Below are 26948 nucleotides of genomic sequence, written 5' to 3' on the forward strand. Positions count from 1 at the left end.
ACAAAGCCTAAAAAAAAAAAAAAACACTTCTTTTCTATGTAGATCAATGTGACAAATGTACTTAGTGACCACGCATGACTAATTCCTCTTGAGGTAACGGTAAATGGGAGTAGAAAGCAAGCCCAAGGCTCACAATCACAGTCTCGAAGGGATAACACATGTTGATTCTTTTGGAATACAAAGATGGTTGTTGCTGCTTCAACATATAGAAAGTTGAATTCAACAGATTTCTTTTAAACCTATGTTGTGTCAGGAATCATGCTTTGCCCTGGAGAACCTTCTGGACTTGTGAAAACAAGCTCATGTTCATCCTTGCCAACATGAGGAAAATCACATCCTGCTCACGGTGTTGTGATGAGTAAGAGAGGTAACCACAAGGAGGCTGCTGTGAACACTGACACATCTTTCCATCATGCTACAGGGTGACCTAAGAGTCATCATGAAGAGTCGCAGTGCCAGAAAATCAATTTCTACTTTTCCTTATACTATGTTCTGATTGCATGCCCTAAGTGTTGCATGGCCCTTAAGGGATCTTAACCATGAGTAAATTTGCATGGTCTGACTCCACAAACCAGAGACAACATTTTATCTCTAGGCTATAGTTATATTGAAGAACCTACACAGTCTGAACAAGTGGCTTGTCCTGTGGGGTCATGCTGCCCTGAGTCTTGATAAATTAGGGTTTTAGCAAATTACTGTTTATCTGCCTTATGCATAATCAGCTCTAAAAAGCTTAACTATTTTAACAACCATTTTTACTAGAAAAAGTTGACCAGAAATAGATAATTAAGGAAAGAATCAAAAAGGGAGAGACTCATAGAAAGATAGCACCTGCCATGTACTTTCAATAGTGCTTAGCAATTAAATGCATACCCAAAAAGAGTCTTTGCATATAAACATGCTACCAGTAAGCATTAAAATCCCAGATAGTGATGCATATACAACTTCAAATAGTCACAGCTCCTTAGAGATTGTTGGCCAATGCCTGTTTTGATGATCTACTGTGAATGAGTAGTCACAAAAGACTTGGAAAGTTTTTGTCATGACTCCACACTACTCATGAATTGTCTATGCAGCAACATGCAATAAGTATTCAATAATTCTTAGCCTAGTATACTATAAAATCATCTGGGACGTGTGATCAGTGCACAGAGTGACTCTTGTAAGACAGCTTTTCCCTCTTAATGAGCAGTGCCTAAGGAATCGAAATACAGTTCTTATGAGATTAATAGGAAAAGGGAGAGGAGAATAGTTTCGAGGCTGCAGCTCTCATGTCCTAGTAAACTTGGCTTTCTTTACAAAGATTACATCCTTTAGCTTCATTGTTCACTAACAAAGCAGTGGACTCTAGGAAATATTGAGTATTTAAAGCTTACTTGGTTCTCATGGAGCAATGAAGAAAATCAGACTAAGCTGTAAAAAAGCAAGCAGCTGTGTCAACTCTTTTCCTATCCGTCTTCCAACAGGTCTCTGGGAGAGGAGAAATCTATTTTCACTTCAATGCACTGTCAATGGGCAGTGAGGTACATTTATTCAATTACAGGCTTTTTTTTTGGTTATAGATTTAAATCCTTTTAACATCAATGTCCACATTTGTAGGAGAAATTGTAGAGAGTGAAGGTTGAGTATACACTGATCATTTGAGGCTCTGGGAGCTTTCGTGATGATCCATGCCAACTCGGGCTAATCCATGTAATTTTTCTGTGTGAATGGATGAGCCAATGAAGGCCATGGGCTTTAGGATTAGAAATACTCAACGCACATTTATTCATCTATCCCAGCAATCACTGTGACACCCAGAAAATGGGCACTTTTTCATCTTTAGTTTGTTTGTTTAGAAAACAGTAAGGACAACACTTTCTGTGTACAGGCTTTTATTTGTGTTGTCTTCTAAGACAGGGTCTTACTATGTAGTCCAGGTAGGTGCCCAGCTCACAGCAATCATTCTACCTCTGCCTCCCCTGTGTTGAGATGGCAGGTATAAGCCACCATGCCTGGTTAAATTTGTAGGGTTTTTAAGAATTAAAAAAGTGTTTATGTGCTAACACAGTAGATGTTTGGTATGCTTTAGTCATTCATTCATTCACTCAGCATTTTCCAGATGGTTCTATGTAGCACAGGCTCACCCCAAACTCGCCAGCCTCCATATCCCAAAAACTAGCATTGCAGGCTTGTGTTATCATGCCTGGTTCCATGGCTCTTACTTATAAACGATAGCTTCCTAGCAATGGCAATTCAGATGCAGCAGTTGTTAGGAACAGAAGCCCATGAGCATTTTACACTAAAAAATAAAAAAATCCCTGAAACCAGTCTGCCATGTGTCACATGTGTCATAAAAAGTAAAATAAAAACAGCTCAGACCATAGGTTATAATTTCTGTATGATTATTAAGAAAACATCTGGCAGTTCTATTGGTTTTAAACTTCTCTGAATTTTCAGTTCCCCAAATACCTGAAGTACAAGTTTGTCATAGGCAGAATTTTTGCAATACCCTGTGGCCTCCACCCATTGTGTTGGCCCAGTGATTCAATTCCTTTATTTGGCAACAGTAAAGAGCTTCTGTGGATATGATGAAAGGTTCAGATCAAAGGATCAGAAGGGAGATCAACCTGGTCTCATGTCATCGGGCTCAAGTCTTTAAATAACGGCAGGAAGATCATCTAGGAGGGACTAAGGTGACCTCCAGAACTGAGTGCTTCTGACCTACAGCTAGCAAGAGAAAAGAGGCTCAGCCCTACGTCTACAAAGACCAGAATTCTACCTCAAGTCAGGCAAGCTTAAAAGGTGACCTGCGCTCTAGGCTCTACGTACTGACTGACTCCTCACAGCATGGGAAACTCCTGACTTGAAAACTGAGGTAAGGAAGGTATGGATGAAGTTGTAAACATTGTGATAACTTGCTATACTGTAACAAAAACCTGACACATACTATTTTATTTTTTTCCTATTGTGTCCAGGTATTTATATAGTAGTTCAGTAGGAGACTCTGTCAGCATGCGATGAAGATGGCTGGAATAAACTGGCTTCAGTGGGCAAGTCCTTGAGCCTACTCCAGGTTTTCAAGCATTCAGTTATTAGAATGAAGTGTAGAGGCAGGAAATATATTTTGCTTAAGGAGAAGCAACATTATTTTTCTCTTCACTTTGGGGAGTATTTTCCCTTTTCCAATAAGGAAGTCAGCCCAAATTAGAGTGGTTCGTAATTAAAGACACAGCAACTTGACCATTATCCTAAGAACATAGTGCAGGCATCAGTAGACAGCCAGTTTAATTGGAAGAAATGACTGTTTACCAGCATAAATACTGTGAACGGTCTTAGAGAAGTAATTATAAATGATAAGGAACCCTGGGAGGGTTAATAATGGGTTTCAGTGTAAATCCTTACATTTGATTAACAGTTTCTACATTCTATGACTTATTTGAGAATAAGTCCCCAGACATTTCTGTGTTCCAAACATGACCTAAAAACTTAAAAAATCTCCATGTTAAGAGTCGAAACTTTGAGAAAATGGAAAATGAGCTACAGAATTACCATAATAAGCTTATTTGGAGACTGTACATGTTACATGAAGTAGACAGATAGAAAAATATACATTCTTATGTATGTGGTCATCATAAAGTTTAGGGTATATGTGTCCTTGTTTTTAAGGCCATCAAACGGCAAAAGATGTGATAATACATGTGGATTTCTTAAGGAAATATAATGGGCCTGTAGATCTGAAGAAATGTAACTAAAGAGTCAAAAGCATACACACACACACACACACACACACACACACACACACACACACACACACACACTTGTTAAGATATAAGTTTGTGCGTCCTCAACAGTCGTGTGTGTGTGTGTGTGTGTGTGTGTGTGTGTGTGTGTGTGTGTGTGTGTGTGTGTGTGTGAATGCAAGCATGATGTCTGGGTGTGCATATTCATATGAATGGAAAGTTGGAAATTCACCTAAGGTTCTCTGCCCCTTGCCTAAATAAATTTAGAAGCTACATAAAATATATTCTCTTTTGGTGCAAAGAAAAGTTTGTTTGGAGTCTTCATGTTTTGTAGTCTCCTAGCTATAGTAATCTACTCTTTTTTTAAAAAAAAAATGTTTTTATATTTGAAGTTGCGTGAGTTTATATGGACCATGTGTGTGCACTTATCTACGGAGGCCGGAAGAGAGGATTGGAGGTCCTGGAACTGGGGTTACAAGCAATTGTGAGCTGCCTAATGGGGATGCTGGGATCTGAACCATGGTCCTCAGCAAAAGTAGTAAGTGCTCTCTCTGAACAGGTAAGCTATCTCACCTACCTCCTACTTATTCTTAATTAAAAGCCACATTTCCCAGGATGTTCATCAACCTTTAGGGAAGAGAGAAGTCAAACAGAGAGTAAATTAACTGCATTTTCAGCTTTCCTCCGAGTTTGGGAGCGGGTGCCATTTCTTTGCTGTGTTGGAGGCAGTGAGAATCCCTGAACACTGACCACTTATGCATCCATCCACACTGTGAACTCCTGTACTTGGAGGAACAAGAGAAAGTACTTTCAGTCAATGTTAAGCAAATTATGCAGATGGTTTATCCACCGAGGGAATGGAGGTTAATGTTGTTTTTGTGAACATGAGCAGATCAGAACTGAGCTTATCATCACTAGTGTCTATTAAATAAAAAAACTAATATGTAATATTTTAGTACACAGTAATCTTTGTTCATTATGTACAAAAATAGAGAATGCAGGTAAATGAACCCATTTTAGTAGGACCTTCTTCCCATTTATCCATGCAAAACATAATTACATGTACTTATACACAATTTAACATAATCTAGGTAACATAAACATTAAATTTAAATTCCTCTGGGTAGCTGAATCACTGGGTTTTATGGTGATGTAAGTTTCAGGGTGGAGCTAAGAGCCCTGCTGCTCCTCTGAATTGCAAGGGCAAGTCCATGATATAGAGTAAGCTACGGTGACATTTGTCAACAATGTCTATATTTTCATGGGCCCTAGCAATAAACATAACAATTGCCATGTAGTTAATAGGTTAAATGTGTATCATAATATATTGACTGTAAACTTCTACATAAGACGTGCTTCAGGGTGCAACTCTCCCCAGCATCAAATAGCAGGCTAATAAAAAACTGTGGTTGCAGAAACAGTTTTACGACCCTCCAATGACTTGTGTTTTACATTATTTTATCTCATTGCAGACATCTGAATTAAAGGTTAACAAATAGTATTTAATGGGTTGTCTGTATGAATGTACAGTGCATGAATACATGTGTCTTGCTATTTCCATCAGTTTTAATACTATACATGTTTTATGATTTGGGTTAAGACACGACTGTAAGTGGATGATGGCTCTTGACTGACTTTTTAAAGTAATATGAAATGGCACATTTTGTTAGACTTCCTCCAATTAACTACATATCCACCATTAAAGCAATCTGTCATCATTTTAACAATGTCATTAACGTCTACAATATAACTCAGGGGCTTTGTTCTTCCTTCAAAATTAGTAGCACATACATTTTTATAGAAAGCTTAAAATACAAAAACAAATTTAAGAAGCTTTCAACTCTAAGCTATACAAATATTTTAAATGAGTTACACAGAAAGTCTGGCTTTACTAACATTGAAAAGCCCACCGAAATTATATAACCATTAAAGTGGATTAATGGTATAAAATACAAATTTCTTTTCTTTCTACTCCAGCCATCAAAAAATATGATTTACTGTATTGCTAAATGTACTTGAGTTAATGAAAATAATTTAAATTTAGGTCTACAGAAAGTAGATATTAGTGCATAAAATATATGCCGCAGATAAGTGATAGTTTTACCTCTTTGGAAATGTTGTGAAAAAAAAATTAATTGATGAAAGCATTAAGTGACTAATAAAAAAGACCAAATTTTAATACCAAATTTAGATGGTGATACCCAACTTTAAGTTGCTAGATTATGTGTTATTTACTATTGATTTCTGTAAATAGGTTAGGATTCAGTCAAGGATAAATGTAAAGAGAAGGTTTATGTTTCCATTGAACAATGCCTCTTCTCATGTACCATACAGCTGTTCCTCTGATACAAAGGTGAACAGGATACAGAAATCTGCATACTGTCAACCAAAGTTGTCAACACATATAAAAACATTCATAGTTTTTATGAGGCTTTTTCATTGATTATTAGTCTACACAAAGCATATCAAATAGATACTCACTTAAAGGCTAAACAGAATAATCATTTTCAGATTTTTTAAAGAATTAGTTTGTGTAGATGTCCCTTGTTTAAGTCTTCCACTTAGTTCCTTGAAGTTACGTCACGTTTTCCCTCAGTAGGGCAGACATTTATTTCTGATTGAAATTAAGATTCTAAGTTCAGCAAGACTCTAGTGCCTTGTGCATTACAGTGACTGAACAAATAAATGTGACATGGTTATTTTATGCCCCCAATTAATGTTCTCTCTCCACCTTAACCATTCTTTCTCCTCTTGTACCACATGTCTGTACAAAGTTTCCAACCACCCACTCTTCCAAACAAAAGTCCCCAGACTGACCATGACTCATGCCCTATAACTTTAGATCCAGTTCAAATTTTAGAGGGAGGGGAACAGAGGAGGGATTAGAGGGAGGGCGGAAAAGCAGGGAAATGATGTAATTACATTTTAAATTTTAAAAAAATAATAAAAGAAAATTATAAAGGGACTGTAGTCCAGTCTGGGATCTCTTGCAGCCTCACCACCTCTACCTGCTGCTGAGTCCCATCCTTTTGGATGCATTCCAGGAATTAAGTTGCTCAGCTCTCAACATCAGTACTTGATTGCATCTGAGCCCTATATTCCAGGTCCCCAAAAGGACCTTTCATGGTTCCTAGGGGATGGTCATAGCTCTCAAATCTTCTCCATTCTTCAGTCTTTTCTCTCTCTCACTTTCCTTGGATTTCTGATCTTTGTTTTTCTAAATATCATCACTCCATATTCATTAGTGAAAAAAACCAAATCCTTAATGTTGGTTAAAAGAACCCTACACTATTAAACATACTAATTAGATTATGGTTCTTTTAATTGATTTTTCACTTTCATAACACAATTATCACAGACTGGGAAATTAAGTTTATTTCTTGTAAGTATGGAGGCTTGGAAATCCAAGCATATGGCACATCTGGCAAGGAACTTCATACTACACTGCCCCATAGTAGAAATCAAGAAGGCAGGAGTGAGCAAGCATGAGAACTCACTTTCATAATAAACATACACATACAGATGCACATGCACACACACACACACACACACACACACACACACACACACACATTAATTGACCTATTCCTGCAGTAACAACATGAGTTCATAAGTTCTTATGAAAAAAGTGGACCTTCACTAGATGCTTTCTTCAAACACTGACACTTCAGGAATTAAATTTCCAAAAGATGAATTTTGAGGGATAAATTCAAACTACAAGAGCCAGAAGGATTTAGATTTTAGAACAAGTTAGCAAAGTTAAGACTAATATACTTTTGATATATTTTCAGATTTTTAATTTAATTTTTAATGTTGCCATATCAAATAGTAGATTTCATCATGGGAGCTTTTTACATATGCATCATTATTCTTTGTTTTCATTCACTCCTTTCAGTTTTAGATTCAGTGTAATATCAACTAAGAATATGTTTGTGTTTTTTCTTAATAGATTTTTAAATATTTATATTACCAATCTTATTACTAATTATTAGCATGCGGTATTTGTGTACTACATGCCACAGTGCATGTGTGGAGGTCAGAGGTCAACTTTTTGGAATCACTTCTCTCTTTCTACCTTCACACAAGTTCCAGGGATTGAGGCAGGTCATCAAGGTTGCAGAGCAATTATTTTACCCACTGAGTTACCTTGCCAGCCCAGAATATTTCTAAAACAATAATAAATTCTGGAAAGCCATTCCTCTAAAATGATAAAAGGACTTTAATTTAAAATGAAGGAATTTACTTTTCTTCATCTACTTTATACAATAACAACTCCCCACAAATAGCCAAGTGGCAAAGTGAAACAATGTCAGTGAGTGTATAGAAAAATTATTGCAGTGGTCCAAAGTATACTGTCTTCCATTCTTTCATGTTACATCAAGATAATCGTATACATTTTTTGAATTGCCTCTACTTTTGCAGAAAAGTGTAACACACATCACTGAAAATATTACCATAAAAATCAAATGCAAGACAAATCCTTTGGTTTATTGATTCATTTAATACACTTACCCGATCTTTCATCTGGTTCAAAACAATAGACTAGTCTAGGGCCACAAGCTTCTTCTTGATTATTTATGCTTCATCTGTACACACAACCAGAATAAAGTCAACCAACATGTGATGTTCAGTGATCATTTTATTGTTACATGGGGTTCATCTGGGGATTTCTGGATTTAAAACATCTTTAATGGAAATATCATATGACTTAGAATAAGAACATCACTTTCTAAACTGAGACTTAGAACTACTTTATCCATTTCAACCTTCTAAAGTCCCTCAAACTCTCTGGAATTTTTTAATCAATTAAACAGATAATTACGTTTATTGCTTACTAAACAGCCAACGCCTGTGTCATGCTGTGAAACATTGTCATATTAACCCTAATAATGATCCTATGAGACAGACACTATAGTCTTCATTTTATGAATGAGAAATCAGAAGCACACAGAGAGAGGGGTGCCAAATCTCAATATAGTAAGAGAACCAGGATGTGAACCAAAGGGTTTGACTTGAGAGTTAATGTAATTTACCATGTGGTATGATATTTACTACTGAGTCATTGAGAGGAGGAAATACAACTAGGAAGATGAGTCTTATAAACACTAAAGTGCCATTTAACTTGTTAATTTATTATTTTAAATTATTACTAATCTCTCAAGTAAAAGTTCTTGGATTTTACAGGGATTGCTACACACTTACATTAGTGGTCTAGAGAAACCAAAGAGTTCTCTCTCCATTCAGTGAAAAAAGTAGGAGATGAAGAAAAAAGCCATTTCTGCTATCCAGGTCCCTTATGTACTAGTTCAGTGAATACAAAACAGTTCCATGACTTGGACATTGTGGTTCTGTTGAATAAATAAGAAACCTGAGGTGCAGATAATTAAGATTCTTATTAATTTTTCAATATAAAGTTGGTAGAATTTAAGTACAGGTTCTTCTAACTCAAAAGCCAAATTCTTTCTATTCTTCCTTCTGTCTTCTAGGTAGTGGAGCATGTGTCCCTACTACGGTCAAGTTAAAAACCAAGCTTTGTGTGTTTGACATTAACTATAAGGAGGAAGTCAAGGAGAGCATACACTTATTTGATGAAAAAAATCTTTATTTTGGATTAAAGTATTCTCTTCATGTATAGAGTTTGGAACCGAATTAACTTATCTGAAAACAAAGGTGAGACCATACTGTTGCTTGTGATACTTTGTTGACTTAAGTAAAATGATTTTATCATCTGAAGATGAAAGTTTATATTTAGAAGCTAGTTCCACTAAATATTTTTAATACCATTAAATTGAGAAAACTGGAATATTTAAGAAAACACATATTCTTACTTCTTATAAAACCACCCAAATGTATACCTTTAATTATCTTTAGTTAATTACTGACTTTAAACCCAACCTATATATTTTAAGATAAACTTCCAATTGGGGGTTTCTTTCCATGTAGAAGACCATATCTGGAAATTTGTATAAATATATCAACAATATCTTTTTCACGACTGAGAATCAAACTAGATGTTCTCAAACAGTAAGCAAGTGCTGTAGCATTGACCTGTACTCTAGTCCACAACAACAGTTTTCAACATCTGGCATTATTAGGCCTTCTGATAGAAGTAGCAGGTGCATGCTGCCACATTCTCTATAAACTCATATGCACATCAATCCTGTTGTGTCTGTAATCCATCTCCTCTTACTCTTATAATAATATTTCTGCCTCCTCTTCCCCATAACGCCCTGAGTCTTGAGGGGAGGGGTGTGATGAAGGCCCCTCCATCACACTCTATTTATGATTGAGTAGATTCCAGTCTCTCATGTTCTGCACAAAAGAACAATGAGGATGCTATAGACACCGTTCTCACATCCCAAGGTTTTGTTGCCCTGCTTTGTCTTGACGGTTGAGCCAGCAGGAGAGAATTTAAAAAGTGACATCAATGTCATATTAATGCATGTTTTCATATTTGAAGTACATGTTGATGTGTGGACACTTAACAGGAACAACCGGTCCAAAAGTTGAAACTGACTAGAGGGAGGCCAGTAGAACTGAGGACAGCTAGAATTTCAGAAAGAATAGATAAATTGTATAGGGTCTGGCTTCTCAACATGACTTTGATGAATACCACACATTCGTTCTTGTCATTTGAAGGATAATCAAAGCATCCTGTGCTTTTCAGTAGAATCACCACTATGTACACAGAAGCCACAGATTGAACAACACTCTAAGCTCTATTCAAAGCCTCTACATAAATTCTATAATATATGCTCCTCAAACCAGGATTGAGCATAATTGTCAATACTAAGTAATTAATGATCACCTTTAGATAATCAGGCATCTTGTTCTATTGATTCACATGCCAACAATTAAATAGTACTGGACATTAAAACTGATGCAAATAATTATTTTTTCTTGTGAGTTTAATTAAGGATCTTCATATTGGTGTAATTAAAACTTCAGAAACATTTAAAATGTTAATGATAAAATGTTATCATCAAAATTAAGTACCCTAAGACTGGCCCAATCAAGATTTGCAAAAGATCAAAGCAATTACAATTTCTATTTTCTTATTCCACTGAAGAAATCAGCCTGTATGTATGTTTGTATATCGCCATACCTATCATTAAGTATTTCATTATTTTCATGTTCATTAATAGCACACCAATATCAGATATAGAAGAAAAGCTTCAATATTAATTAAATTAAGGGTTTTTCATTGCCCATTATCTACCTATTAAGAATTACAACTTCCATTTTAACCGAGAATACCATATTAACCACACTCTTTATAATGCGGTTTTTTACTGCCCTTGCCTTCCACAAGATTGCCTTTCCCCCTCTCAGTCTTTTTACTTGCTCACTAAGTTAGTTGTTTTTAACCTGCTGCCTCCACACCCAGCACAATGTTATTTTAAAAAGCAGTTGGAGAATAATATTATTGCCCTATAGATGCATCATTTGATTAAAATTCCCCGACATGCAGAAATATACCACAGGAAAATACTAGCCAGAAGAAAGAGGCCACTCAGCATCTACTGTCCATATCAGCTTCTGCCTCTATCTCATCCTGAAACAAATAAGGGACTAGTATGAAAGATATGGAATGTAGTACTAGATTAATAAACTTACTTAAAATGAATAACTTTAATATTTACAAGTATACCCACAGAACTGTGTGTACACATGTATAATTAATTATAAGGTTGGTAAAAGCATGGCCTCTTTGATTTATTTATGAAATAAAGTTTTAAAATAATCCTATCATGGAGATGTAGGAATCAAACCCAAACAAATGAGTCCTAGCAGGCAGCAATGATCTACACTTTACTACCTTGCAGGCACTAAAAATAATAACAAAAGCTATTTTAAAGGTGACAAAACATGATGAGTTCCCACGTGCTGCTTGGAGTTGTATAGATCCCGAGCGACTCCCACCTGCATTTGAAAAGTTCAAAAGTAGAGAGAATGCAAAAGAAAACTCAGCTGTGGATTTTGCCTCTGCTTACTCCAATCTGGCTGTAAAGAAATATTTGCATCATAATATTATGAAAACATAGTAAACTTCATCATAAGGCAGTTTTATTGAAAGAGCGGTTTATTTTTAAAGAATGCAGAGATGAATGAACAGATGTATAATAAAAAGAAATGGCACACTTTATTTGTTCCCATTCTGATTGCCCAGAGTCTGTTACATGAATCTGTTAAGTTCTACTTACATCAGAGCACACCACTGAACACAGTTATTATAGCCAGTGGCTAATTTTAATGTAAGGAATGGGTACTTCATCCACAAAAAGGAACTGAATGACTAAGTCAGTAGCCTATCATGTTATTGATGCAATACCTGTGATAACTTAGAAGCTCAATTGTGATTTCTGCTTCATGAAACGATAATGTCAAATCATTCAATATATTCGAACTACGTTTATTTTCAGTTCCACTTTGCAAAAAGGGAAAAAAAAGTCACTTGTCAATGACACCTATTTATGTTAATAGGTTTTATATTAAACATAGTAGCTTAAGCATGCCTAACAGATCCTAATTCACATTCCAAACTGTCATTGAAATTACTATCTATGTATTAGACAAGCTGGAACTGAGCAGGAAGCTTCCTTCCTCTGGCTAGCTTTCCTAGTCCCAGAAGATGCTGGACAGATTGATGAGGGAGAAAAGCCATTAATGGTCTTACCTAGATGTGAACCTTAGTAACTGCAAGAAAAATCTGCTTGTGCAATAATGGCACTACTGTTATGAGAGTAACTAATCACTCTATGATTGCATTCTAAGCCAACTCCAGGGGAAGAAGTGATGTCTGGTCAAAAACACATTATTTGGTTAAATGGACATAGCATTAAACTTCTTTCTAAATATTAGTATTGATATCCATGGAAAAATGATACTCTCAGCCTTAATCTGATAAGCTTCTCTTTTCAGTGAATGGTGATAAATGCAGAGACTCATTGCTGCAGAAAATCTTGAGAATAAGTAAAAGATAGAAAGCTTAGCCTCAGATAAGATATATATATATATATCACCCCAAGGCTCAGGAAACATCCCCAAAGTAAAAGCCAAAAGATAAAGGGGAGAGCTACAAAATCCCATCTGGGCAAGACACAGACATTACTATTATGAAGTCACAACAACTTAGGATACCAGCACCAGGTCCATACAATAATTGACCTATCCAAGCATGGATAGAGGAAAGGTTCACAGGACCCATAGACTGATGGAGAGTTATTTATTGCATTCAGTTATATAACCACTGGTAAACCCACCAGGTTCCAATGGATAGTTCCAATCTACTATTCACATAGATGATCCTAGTTAAACTAAATGGGTTACAAAACAAAACAAAAAATCATAATCCAGCAGATGGACTAGTAAGGATGAATGGGTTTTGTTAGGGGATGGAAGAGATACAGGATCTGAGTTTAGAGTCCAGGCAGGCACATGAGAGCAATGCACCTCACCATAAGGTGGAGATAAAGGAATAACCCAAATATTGACAACTAACCTCCATACATTTAGGTGCACACCTACAGTCACTGGTACATACTTCCACATGAACTCACACGTACACCATCGCCCTCAGCACACACAAGCAGAAAGACAAAGGAAAATAAGGGCCTTGATGGAACTTCAGAAAAACTTCTGATAATATTCTGTTGGGCAATATGACATGTTGAATTAAAAGTATCAAAATACTGTCTAGTGCAGGGAGATTATTTTAAATGTTTTGTTTTCTGTCATTTGTAAAATCAGTGAGTCAAATGTATTTCAAATGTGAGGGGCAAACTATTAGTAAACCTATACCTAAGATATAGGTTCCAATATTTGAAAAAAAATCAATGTTTGACAGAAATAAAAATTTAATTAACAACACTCTTCCAAATTCATGTTATCCTTTAAAAAGACATTTGAGCTTCCCCGTTTAAAATTAAAATAAAACAAAGTATCTCAGACCAACACCCGAATCAAATCATGGAAGGAAAGTTATTCGACCTGAAGTAATTCCTCCTAACAATAAGATGGACAAAATGGGAAAAGTTTGCCTAGCATAAAAAAAGAAAAATATGAAGTGTCCTCACTCACTCCCTTCTGGCTCTTAGCATCAGCAACAATGACAATTACTGGGCTCTTTTTGTTAAATGGATCTACATTGATAATTCCGTAGACCAGGTGCATTTTTATCTCCCCAGTCCAAGCCCCAACCCCCAGAAGAAGTGGAAAAAAAAAACAATGCTGAGTAATTAAGTGGATCAATTTTTCTCTATTTTCATTCAAACATAGAAATGCATAGATATAAAAGTACTGGCTTTAGAACAATGTTTCTGTGAGAGCAACCAAAAGTTTAGGGAACTGAAGAGATTTCTCAGCAATTCAGAATACATTCTGTTCTTTCAGAGGACCTGAGTTGAACTTCCAGTGTCCACAGTGGGTGGCTCGCTACTCCCTTCAACTGCAGTTCAAGAAGACTCAATGCCCTCTTTTGACCTCTACTGAATCTACATTAATGTACACAGGCATTCTCTCTCTCTCTCTCTCTCTCTCTCTCTCTCTCTCTCTCTCTCTCTCTCTCTCTCTCTCAATAAATATGTTAATTAATTAATGAAAGTAAGTAAGAAAGTAAGTCTTCTTTTTAACACAAGAAGTAGTGTAGAGCCAGAAGATAAGAGAGGAAAGGCCCTAGCCAATGGACATGGGACATCAAGTGTGTCTGTCTGCAGTGGTCCGAAGAGATCACACCATGAAACAATAGCAGACATGCTACTGTGAACTGTGCTCTTAGCTGCCAAATCAATCTACCTTCCTGTTCTACCTCCAAGGAAAATTCTTTAACCTAAGCCTGAATAAAGAGCAGGAATCAGAACAAACTTGAAATATGGCTTCTAAGAATCTCTGAGAGCATACAAAAGTGCATGGCCCTGGAAGAGGCTGGGGGGAGGAAGTAAGTTGAGATGAAGGACAAGCAGGTGATATAGAACAACCTGACAACACAGATGGGAACCACTGTTGGAGACAGTGGTCTTTAAAAGGTGCAGCACGCCTTTAAAAGGATTGTAAGACCCCAGCTCCTTCCCTTCCATTGCTTCCAGCCAGGAAGTGATCAATTCTCCTCTGCCACATACTCCGGTCCAGTGACATTCTGCACTCCCAGTAAAGACAAAAAACAATAGGTGTATCCAATCAAGGATCGGAATATCTAACACACTGAGACAAAGACATGGTGTTTTTCTTTATAAGTTAATTATCTGTCTGTGATAGTGTTGGAAAGCTGATTAACATACCATGACAGGCACCAAGTATATCTTTTTTAACTTTGACATCAATTATATAAACCAGATGCCAATGTTACTGTCTGCATTTGAGGAAACAGCATTAGACAAGAAGCTTAGCTCTCCCTAAGTGAGTGATGAAGTCACCATGTGAATTAAAATTCATCTAATTACAGGGATATCTTAGTTGGGGTTTCTATTGCTGTGATAAAACACAATGACCAAAAAAAAAAAACTTGTGAAGGAAATGGCTTATTTCAGCTTACAATTCTGTATCGCAGTTCCCCACTAAGGGCAGTCAGAGCAGGAACCCAAACAAAGCAGGAACCTAGAGACAAGAGCTGATGTAGAGGTCATGAAGGAGTGTTGCCTATTGGCTTGCTCTTCATAGCTTACTCAGCCTGATTTCTCAAAGCACCCAGGACCACTAGCCTAGGGCTGGTACCATCCACAGTGAACTGGGCCCTCCCGCATCAGTCATCAATAAAAATTATAATCTCAAAGAAATGCAGATTGTGTATTCTGCCAAACCTGAAGGAAAAAATAAAGTGTCTTAGTCACTTTTCTATTTCTGTGAAGAGACACTGTGACAAAGGTAGCAATTATAAGACAGAGCATTTAACTGGGGGCTGATTCACAGTCTCAGAGGTTTAGTCCATTATCATCATCATGGGAAACATGGTGACATGCAGGCGGGTGCCGGAATAGTAGTTGAGTGTTAGGTACATCCTGATCCATTGGCAAAGAGACTCTGGGCTTGGCCTGGGCTTTTGAAACCCCAAAGGCCACCCCCAGTGACACACTTCCTCTAACAAAGCCACACTTCCTAATCCTTTCAGATAATGCCACTCCCTGGTGACCAAGCATTCAAATATATGAGCCTATGGGCCATTCAAACCACCCTAGAAAGCAAGCAAGCAAGCACTACAGGCCAACCCAGAGGTCAAGCTGGTGGAGGCATTGTCTCAGGAGGCTCCCTCTTTCAAAATGGCCCTCACTCATGTCAAGTTGACATAAAACTAGCCATCACATAGAATATTGAAGACAGGATACAAAATGTGTAAAAATATAAGCTCAATACCATACTTTGTATAAAAATATATGTGTGTAAAATAGTGTATCTCCCAAATCATTAGTTATATACAAAAGCACAGTACTTATAAGCATTTATATAATATAAAACTACATTATTTGTGTATAAAAGTTAATGGGACTGTAAATGTGGTATGGGGCAGTGTTTTTCTGGCACATGTGAGTTCAACCCCTAGAATCACACAACACACACACACACACACACACACACACACACACACACACACGGAGAGAGAGAAAGAGAGAGAGAGAAAGTTAATAGTAATTTACACACTGAAGAAAAAATAATTGGAACTGTGGTATCAGTGAAATCATTTTGAGTGCGAGTTGCAAGCTTTGTTGTTGAAAGTTATTATGGTCCTTTAATTTTCTATGAATGACTATCTTTTAGTTGGTTAATATAGGTGTAAGTACAACTAATGAAAAACAAAACTGAGTAAGAATAATCCCTTTGTCATCAGCATTCAGTCCAATTAAGCTTTCTAAATATACCAGGTCAACGCTGCTAAGCCTTCACTGGCTTCTCCTAATACAGGGAAAATGCTAATTAATTTATAGGCAATATTTAAAGTTTATTTTATGTAGCATGTCAGCAGTCACAGTTAAAAGAGAAAAGTGAGTTTTACAGTCCTATGGAAGGTAATAAATGTCAGACACATGTAGATTCAGTTACAGCGTTATGAACACCCAGGGTAATACGCCCAAGGAAAACCTTACACAAACACCAAATGAAAAGATGTGTTTTCTAAGCACAGTCAGGGGACTGTTTCTAACTCCATGCGTAATGTAGGTGAGAGAGAGGGTTAAAGGCTGCAATGCAGTGGTCCGACAATAAACCCCCAGCAAGTGTGCGTTTTGATGGGGTGTTAATTGAGTAGCAGGTGAACATAAACAGAGAGCACCGAGAGTGTGTAGGGGGGAGTCTTTTTGTTGATGAGGGAACATAAGGATGCTGAGCTCTGTAATAAGAAATAAATACAATCTGGAGCCAATTTCACCAGCCTCATTCCAGCCTCCATAGTGTGGTCCTCTCTAGTTTCAAATGCTTGCCAGGGAATAATACATGGCTTTTTAAAATGTGTGGGCAATGGCAGAATAAATCAGACAGGTTCCTAAAGCTTATAAAAATGGAGGGGTTTGTAGCAACTGTTTTATTTGTGTTCGTTTGTGTGCAAGTGCAAGGTTCAGTACAGTGACTGCTGCTTGCTGACTCGCTTGCCTTAGAGAGCTTCAAGATGCACAGTGACTAGGTCAGTCACTCAGTGGGATTTACTCGGACACAGACACTAAACATCATGAAGTAGATTGGACAGAAATAAGAGAAAAAAAGGTTCAGGTCTTGACATTTCAGGTTTTTCTAAGGTAATAGGAGATATTTTTTCTGCATAGTTCACTGAGAAAGGATATATCAGAAATACAAGAATTTCATTTGTATTAAAGGATTCCTGGATAAAATATTTCTAAGTAATAATGTAGACTGCATTTAAAAAAAAAAACACCAAATCAAAGATGTATCTTCTCAGAGAACAATCTTCAGATGCTCGCACAGTGCAATCTAAAGCAGCAACATGGGCCGTTGAAGAAGAATGACTTGATGTCTTTTCTAACAAGGCACTAAATACACCCAAGTTGTGGGAAAACCATCTTGTGAGCTGTATGAAATAGCTAATATTTATGTGGTTCCTGCTCATAAGGAACTGAGCTAACTACTTTACACACCCCATTTCATTTGGTCCACACAACAACCTTCTGAGGTAAGAATTCATAATTTACTCTTACAGATGAACGTACCAGTCTGTGGAAAGCTTAAGCATCTCTCCCACAGTCACCTAATGAACTAGTCATGAAGCCAGATGTTGGTCTAGGTAAATGGACTCCACAAAAAGCAGAGACCCTCATCTGCTTTGCCGTCTCTCCTTACATCAACTCTTTTTCTTCCCATGGAATATTGTGAAGAAAGTAAATTTGTGTTGCTGTAGTAGAGGTTGTTGTTATGCTAGAGTCATACAAATTTGACTTCCTATCTACAATGCATATCCTGCACCCAAGACTCAGGGAACATCATGGAAGAGAGTGAAGAGAGATTGTAAGAACCAGAGAAACAGGAAGCCTGCAGTGAAACTGTGTCTCCTAGAAATATCAGGGAACCTGAACTCATGAAGTCTCAAGCAACATGACTGCCTAAACAAGACATGAACAAGAAGTCCCTAGATAAAGAACTATAGGAAACTAAAAAATGCTGAGGGGGGAGAAGTAGTTTTCCCCAGGGAAGAGCCCCAGTTAGTTTACCAAATGGTTAGCCCAGAAATCATATACCTATAAGTAACATTATACCGACTGAACAGATTGTATTTATATATTTTGAAAGCTGTGTGCGTGTGTGTGTGCGCGCGCGTGCGTGCGTGCCTGTGTGTGTGTGTGTGTGTGTGTGTGTGTGTGTGTGTGTGTATGAACAATTTTTTTAAAAAAGCCATGAATTTGAGAAAGGTCAAAGGGACTCTACATACATGGAAGGGGCTGGAAGGAGGAAAGAGAAAGGGGAAATGAAGTAGTTACATTTTAATTTCAAATAATAAAAAAATTACTAATTTTTAAAATTGAAAACAGGCTCTTTGTAGTCGAAAGATTTCCTGTGTCCCACCAGGCCCATGGTCAAGACAAATCTCTCCTACCCCCGTCCTGCAACAACTTGGTCCCAAGTAAACACAGAAGCTTATAAGTTTATATTATTTGCAAACTGTATGGCCTATGGCAGGCTAGCTAGCTCTTATACCTTAAATTAACCCATTTCTTCTCATCTATGTATTGCCACGTGGCTGTGACTTTACCTGCATCCCATTACATGTTGCTCTTTGGGAGGCAGTTTGCATCTCCTCCACCTCTGCCTTTCTTCTTCCTGACTCTTGAATTTCCTGCCTGGCTATACCTTGGCTTGCCATAGGCCAGAGCAGCTTCTTTATTAACCAGTCAAAACAACATGCATTCGCAGCGTACAGGAAGACATTCCACAGCAATCCTTCCCTCACACAATCTATCCCAAGCACAGTTTCCCCTCCTCCACTCCTCCCAGCTTTCCCCTCATGTCTCATCTCCCCCAGATCCACTGCCCCTCCATTGTCTCTTCAGAAAAGAGCAGGTCTCCAAGAGACAACAGCCAAACAGGGCAAAACAAGATATGATAAGACAAAACAAGCCCTCATATCAAGGCTGGACAAGGGATACACCCGCTCCCACCATTAGGAGTCTTACAAGAACACCAAGCTAACCGTCATAACACATACACAGAGGACCTGGTGCTGACCCATGCAGGCCCAGTGCTTGCCACTTCAGTCTCTGTGAGTCCATGTGAAGCCTGCCTAGTTGACTGGGTGGACCATGTTCTCCCATTGTCCTCCATTCCCTCTGATTCCTACAACCTCTCCTCCCCTTCTTCAGCGGGGTTCCCCAATCTCTGAGGGGAGGGACCTGATGAAGAACTCCAATTTAGATTCTCCCCACTCCTATCTGCTACCTGAGGAAGGCTCCCTGATAATGATTGGACAAGGAACTGATCTATGTGTGTAGCAGAATAGCATTAGGAATCACTTCATTGAATTTTTAATTTAAAAAATAATAAATTTTTTTTACATGGACTGTTAGAGTGATTCCAGAGCTTTAATGTTCAGATGATTCATATCAGAGTCTTTTATACAATGCAGATATTGAGTCAGGTGCCCAAGATAGGACCAAAGAGTTTGCATTTCTAACAAGCTCTCAAACAAGGCTATGTGGCTGCAGCTGACCACATTATGAGCAGCTTGTCTATGGGATCTGAGGCAGACAGGAATAAGAGTATATTCTGTGTTTGTGTACTTCTTTCCACACCTAAACTTGTATGAGGTCATAATTTAGCTCAGTATACCCATAGCAACCTTCTGTCCCCTTCTGCTTCTGTCTTATTTTTCTCTAGTGTCAAAGGAGAAACCTGGAATGTTAACATTTCTATAGTAGTATGTACTTGTATATCTATATAGTATAATCTATTCATAGTCAAAGGCTGGAAGGGAGATAGTCAGTTCAGGTGTGCATAAATGAAAAATAACATTACATTTTATGGACAATTTTGATAAAAAGTCTTGAAGCATCAGGAACAAATCCTCTGTGTCACTAGCTGTACATGGTACTGTCAGGGACACAGCCAACAGGGCCACTTTGAGAAGCATCACAACTATCAAACAAGAAGAGCCAAAAAAGTAAAACTATGGGTATTGTAGAAACAGAGATATTATCCAAGAACCTAATACCCATCCCATGCTTCCAGGTTCATCCAAAGGCATCTCTTCAAACTCAACTCTCACCAAGAAAGCAGCATAACTGTTCTGTTAGCCACTGCCTTGGTTTAGTCCCTTGCTACTTTCATTTCAACCTAGTTGCCTAACAGAGGGTAAGTGGAGGGGTCTTGTCTATCATCCAGACAACTTCAAGATGGTTCTCAACACCTGCTGACAGAGAAACTTTTTCTAAATTATTCATCTAATGTCACTTCCTCACTTTACATCCTCAATGGCTCCCTATAACTTAATGTTCAGACCTGCCAGGTTAGCACACATGACTCATTGTGATCAAGGCCCATCTGTTTCAGACATTCATTCATTCCATTACCTCACGCTCACCTCTTACTAGAGCATACTGAACAGAATACAACCCTACTATTGTGTCAAGGTGTTTCACACTTTCATACCTTCCCTTATGCTTGTTTTAATTGGAAGCCCTCCCCTTTCTCATTTACCCCCTCCTTCCAAGATTCCTTTCCAATGCACCTCATCAGTTTGCCAACCAACAGTTCCAGCAGTATTCTAGAAGACCTAGCAGGTCCAGGAATCCTTGCACTGGGACAGTCAAGGGAACTACAGCAGGAAAAAGAACACCATGCACACTAACTCTAAAGAAACTTAGGTTCTGAACACGCCCACTGTGATGGCTAATCTTACTTGTCAACTTGATGGGATCTAGAAGCATCTACATTATAAACTCTGGGCATATTTATGACAAGATTTCCAGAGAGTTCTAAATAGGAGGGAGGGATCTTCCCTAAATGTTGGTGACACTCATTTCTCAAATGGTAGGTCAAAATAAAATCTTCCTTCTTTAAGTGACTTGTATCAGATATTGTGTAACAGCAACAAGAAAATAAGCTAGTGTATCCACAGACGTTAAAATGTAAGTAGATGGGCTAAATCACCAAAAATAACAAAACCTGCATGGTGTGAGAACTATATGGGAGAGCTTTAAGGGAAGATACTGAGACTAGTGGTATCTGCTAACTAAAAGCTTTGACTTCTTTTCTGGAGTCCTAGGAAAGGGTAAGTGGGGTAAAAGTGGGTTTGGAAACTTCCCACTTTGAGGATTATTGTAAGACATTAAAAATAGGACCCAGTGTTCCAGGAGAATTTGAGGATCTAGGACCTATAAAACAGAGTCTCATGTAACAAAGATTAGGAGATAGTGGATTAAAGTCCATTACACAGAGGTTAGGGTAGCACAGAAGACAAGATCAAGATAAAAATTGAGAGAACTAAGCTGGACCTACTGATACACAGTACTCAGGGAGGCAGAGGTAGGTGGATCTCTGTGTTTAAGGCCAGCCTGGTCTACAGTGCAAGGACAGCCAGCACTACACAGAGAAACATGGTCACTAAAACACAAAAACCAAACAAACACACACACAAAAATAGGAAAACTAGTAGAGGAGTGGCACTGGGTAGAGTCTAAGACCAGCCATCTTCATAGTGTTTGTTGAAGGGGACTGTTATGCTGTTCTACATTCCATTCGGAAAGTGCAGGGAAAGCAATTTCCTTCCTAATGAACAATAGTAGAGAATCAGTGGGGAATCATAAATAAAACGGATGCTAAAACAACAATAAATAATGAACCGAATCCCCGGTGTAATGGGGCCACAACAGGAAGGTTTACCTATGAGACTGAAGATCAAGCATCATCCCCAAATTACCTTAAAAATTAATAAAACTAACATGTTAGAATACAAAACTTAGGTGCTAAGTAATTTGGAAAAAGGACTATTTGAAAAAAGATTAAAAATTGAAAAATGATTTAAAACAAAAAGGAAAGAAAACTTATTTCTTGAATGTTAAGAAAAGTGAAAGAAAATAAGCAAAATAGAATGTATCTTAAGTTAAATATAGAAAAAAGAAACTTGTATACATAACAAAAATAACAAAGGTGGATTAAAATATATTCAAGTTTGAATGATGAATACAGATAACACATAAAGATCTGGCATAAGTACAATAGCGGCCTCTGAAGAGGAAGAAAATAAAAGCAATAAAAAGAATAGATACAAAACAATTTAAGGGCATTTTTCTATAGTATAACTCAAAACTGAATATTGAAAGAGCAAACCACAAAACTGTGAGGTAAATACATCATGACAAATGTTAAGAGACAATAAAAATATTTGAAAAGGATAAAAGATAAATTATAAGTGCTTAATAAAAGATAGATAAGATAATAGATGGATGATGAGAGACTGATGCATAGATAGATGCATAGGTAGGTGGGAAGGCAGGCAGGAAAGCAAGTAGCTAGAGAAAGATTAGCTAGATAGCTAGATAGATTAGATAGATGATAGATATTAGACATCTAGATCCCCCCAAAATGTATAGAAAAATCTATTATGATCAGGTATTTTAGCAATAAATCTACTGAGCATAAAAATGTTTTATATTTGCTTTATCTAATAAAGGAAAACATGAACAAATAGATAAATTTTAATATATACAAGCTAAACGCTATTGTGAACATACAAGTACTTAGTGAATTCCATTCCCAAAGAACTTTTCTAAAGAATCTATCAAAGATCAGTTTTATGCAACAAAACTGAATGGCAGCCTTTGAAATGTGGACTAATGGAAGAATTCCATGTTTTTTTCTGTAGAACTGAGGCTGGTGGTTGTAAGAATAAAATAGCTATGTACTATAAAGCACAGACATATTCTAAGTATCAGAAGCACAGGCAATATAATAGCATATTTTACAGAGACGCATTGAATCTATGAGGATGTTAACAAAAAATGTTAGATGAGAGGAAGCAAAGCAGGATAGTGAAGTCATAGTGTATTAGTGCTCATAGCAGAAAAAGGTGGAGAGAGGGAGCAATTTATACAGAAGTGACCATGCAGATGTCATTGTTAAACTTAAATTCACAAACTTTGTAAATGCCATTAAAAATGTTTAAATGTTTGAATTTGCTAAGGAGTAAAAGAACAATTTGAGATGAGTAAAACAATAGATAGTCTTTGATTACACCTTACTTCAAAAATTTCATTTTCAACCAGGCAAGTTCCAGTAATTCCTGCACTCAAGGAGGCTGAGGTAGAAACATTGCAAGTTCATGGCCAGCCTAGACTACATAGAGAGATCCTGTCAAAAAGTTTGAGTTTAAGGGCATACAGAGATTTTACATAACTATGAACCAGGCTTAATTATTTCTGTTATTGGGAGGTAGTATACATGTATATTATATGCATGGGAGTGTGCAGGTGCATGTGGCAGCCAGAACAGAACAGATGTAAGATGTCTTCCTCTACAGCTCCCTGCATCATTGCTTTGAGACAGAGTCTCTCCTTCACCTAGAAGTTCACCATTTTGACAAGGTTGTCTGATCAGGAAGCTCTCTGGATCTGCCTGTCTCCTCTTATCAGTGTTGGGATCACAACTACATATAGCCATGCCAAGTTTCTTTACTTGGGTGATAAAGATTCAAATTTAGGTCCTCATGGTGACAGACCAAGCACTCTTACCCACTGAGTTGTCTCTCCAGCCCCAAGAAGATTAACATAAAATATAGTCTCTAAAAAGTAAAAAATTAACAATATAAAACTGACATAACTACACCCCAATTCAAGTGACTTTTAAAATGTTGTGATTTGATTATATATCTCCAGGATGACAAAAGTAAGATAAAAATAAAACTTAGATTACACTAGAGTGGAAAATTGTACCATTACTGAATGTGTTAGTATTGTTATTCTGGCATTGTTGTATCACAAGCTAGTAAGAATTACCGTGTCACTAAAATCTGAGTTGTAAAATATGAAGTAAGTAGTCCTGAGTTGTGTCTTTGAATCTGTGTTTTGACCATCAGTTTGGCCTCACAATTACTTTGCTTTTTGAAAATGTCTTCTAATCCTATCTTCTAAAGTGTCTAGAAACAATGACCTGACCAGACAAAATGAATGCCTTTGTCCCTAAGAATGTGGACTCTAAATTGGGTACGTCACCAGCAAAAATAAAACAAAACAAAAATGAACAAACAAAAAACAAGGATACTAAGCAAATTGTGGACCCCAAGTATCCTTGGGAAAGTCTCTGATCCCAAGACTGAGTCTTGGCTGGAAAGTACTGACATTCTTCCTTAATGAAGTAAAGAGTTGGGCTAAGTAGTTCTCACTGTGTGAGGAGTCTGTACCTCAGAAACACCCACAGCAACTGCACCAAATTCTCATTTACACCTCAGACCTACTGTTAAGAAACTCTGAGGTCAGTATACAGCAACACCGAGTCTAACAAGCCCTCTATGACACTGATGAACAATGAAGTTCAGAAACCACTAGGCAATGGTTGTCAATGGCTCTTGCCATCAGGGAGCCAGGCTCAGCCAGACTTCAATTCCTTCTGACAGATGTGCATACCAACAACCTCTGGTCATCCTGTCCTTTGCCAAAACCAAAAGTGAACTGAGTCATATTAGACTCTAGTCTTAACCATCAAGTTACAGAAAATAGAGAAAAACACAAATTTAATCCAGAAAATCTAAAGTAAAGGAAATTCTTCAGTTTTAAATAACAGATATTTCCCCCATGAAGAAATTTAAATAAAACAATTACTCACAAGGAAAGAAACTAAGGAGTAGAAAAAATTATCCATATATCAAATATATTGGTCATACTTGATAGAAGCTCAAACAAAGAGGCTGGAAATGGAATATTTATTGTACAAATGTATAATTTTGAACATCATATTAAAAATCATTGATTGCTGCCTGAGAGGATAGTGACAGTGTGTTGATGTTCTTAATATTGGTAAAGTTATATCATCTGGACAATTTCAGATCAATCCAAGGGGAGAGGTGTGCAAGTGAATTAAGGAAAATTGTTTTTGAGTTGGTGGAGTTACAGTTGAAACAGAGTGATGCTTATTTATGGCTTCTGATGTTCTTTCTATTTTTACATATTTGTATTTTTCAAAAATGAAAAGTTTCACAACAAGCACCATGCCTTCCAAAAGCCTTTCCTTGGTACACTCTCAATTTGAAGTAGATACCCTTTTTCAAAGCTACTCTCTGGACCTATGTATAATGTTCTCACTGGGTTCTATTCCTTGAGGAAAGGACTGGGTTTTATTCCCTTTCAGAACCCAAGGCTATCACCGTACTTGAGCATAGCATCATCATCAACTCAAGAAACCAAAATCACAGTTACATGGGCAACTAAAGAGGGTTCAATAAAGAATGATTTACAAGGCTAGCAGGAGGGTTACAAAAAAAAATAAAAATAAATCAGGGGATGGAGAAGACCACAGGCTGCCAACAACAGGAAATCACTCCCTGTTCCTGACCCATGGGTGCAGGGATGAGAGATCTAGGTCTGCTTGAGAACTTCAATTTTGAGAGGGGGCCACTTAGCATGCTAGAGGACTTTGTTAAACCACAGACACAGAGCCTTGTGAAGTGAGGTGGCTGGGGAACATGTCCACTGCAAAGTCACTCGGATACTACGCTGGTAACTCCCACTGATTGACTCCAAGAGAAGACAAGAGAGTCTGTCAGTAGGGCCAGTATAAAAAGCAATGAGACAGAAAGTGGGTAGAAAAGTGAGAAAACCTACTGCATCAATCAACAAAAATTTTGAACAAAAGAATAATGGTTACAAGCAATTAAAATCCAGAGGTAAAACAAAATGATGGTTTAGAAAAGTAGCCACAAATGATCTTCATAGTTGATGCAGTGACACAGAGACTACAGGTTTCCTACCAGATTTCCAGATTTAAAGGTTTCTAATCACCAGGCATAAAATGTTTAGGGTGTATGCACATAGGTATACACTCAAGTGATGAGTTTGTGCATATGAGCATGGGGCAAAAGTGGTAAGTATGTATACTTGAGTATAGGAAATAAACATTGAGGTATGTACAAAGAGGGTGGGTGCACGCAGGTAAGTGTGTGCTCAGTGATGTGGAATACACATATATGTGTGTGCACATATGTGTAGGGTGCACACAAGGGTGAGTGCATGCATATAGCTATAGGGTGCACACATATAGGTGCTTGCATATGGATTTAGCATACATATGTGTATATATGGGTGTACACACACAGGTGTACATGCGCCCATGGATGTTTTATGTAAACATAGAGCATATGTGTGTTCTGTAATATCTTTATCAGACTGTTCTTCTGTCAATCCAAATAGAAAAGGTTTTTTTTAAAAAAAATCAGTTCTTGGTGTCATGTTACTAAGATGGCCGCAAATATTTCTATCAATCATGGGAAAGAAGCATCTTTGGTTTTTTAACACTTGTTCATCTCTAATGAAGAAATGTTACTTGTGTGCATACTGCAACAGCTCCAGTTGTATTATTAAGCAGCATGCTAATGTTAGCATATCAGCGTAAATATACCTGCAATTGTCAGTTAACCTCATGCTATTATTTTTAGGCTGCCTGCGGCAGTGCATCGGGACTGTCAGAAGGAAAAATAACAGAGGAAAAGGCACTTTCTCATTTCTTTCCACAAGCCAAGACACAATGGGCTCGTTATCAACATGTGGTTGCCTACAGCTCCATATTAATACATCTTTACCTTTTCAATAA

The 26948-nt window shown here is 37.4% G+C and overlaps 1 long non-coding RNA gene across 3 annotated transcripts; it reads left to right on the forward strand.

Annotated features, from left to right (window-relative positions):
* Positions 1 to 2463: 2463 nt before the first annotated feature.
* LOC143272962 (uncharacterized) lies at positions 2464 to 26948 on the forward strand. Of its 3 annotated transcripts, none has more exons than XR_013050650.1 (4): positions 2464 to 2857; positions 4115 to 4281; positions 9209 to 9392; positions 14115 to 14247. It is a non-coding gene; the product is annotated as an uncharacterized LOC143272962 (long non-coding RNA). The 3 variants fall into 3 exon arrangements; XR_013050651.1 differs by lacking the exon at positions 14115 to 14247 and adding an exon at positions 11549 to 11879; XR_013050649.1 differs by lacking the exon at positions 14115 to 14247 and adding an exon at positions 26794 to 26948 and having other exon boundaries at positions 2466 to 2857.

This window comes from Peromyscus maniculatus, chromosome 4, assembly GCF_049852395.1.
Source record: "Peromyscus maniculatus bairdii isolate BWxNUB_F1_BW_parent chromosome 4, HU_Pman_BW_mat_3.1, whole genome shotgun sequence".
Lineage (NCBI taxonomy): Eukaryota > Metazoa > Chordata > Mammalia > Rodentia > Cricetidae > Peromyscus > Peromyscus maniculatus.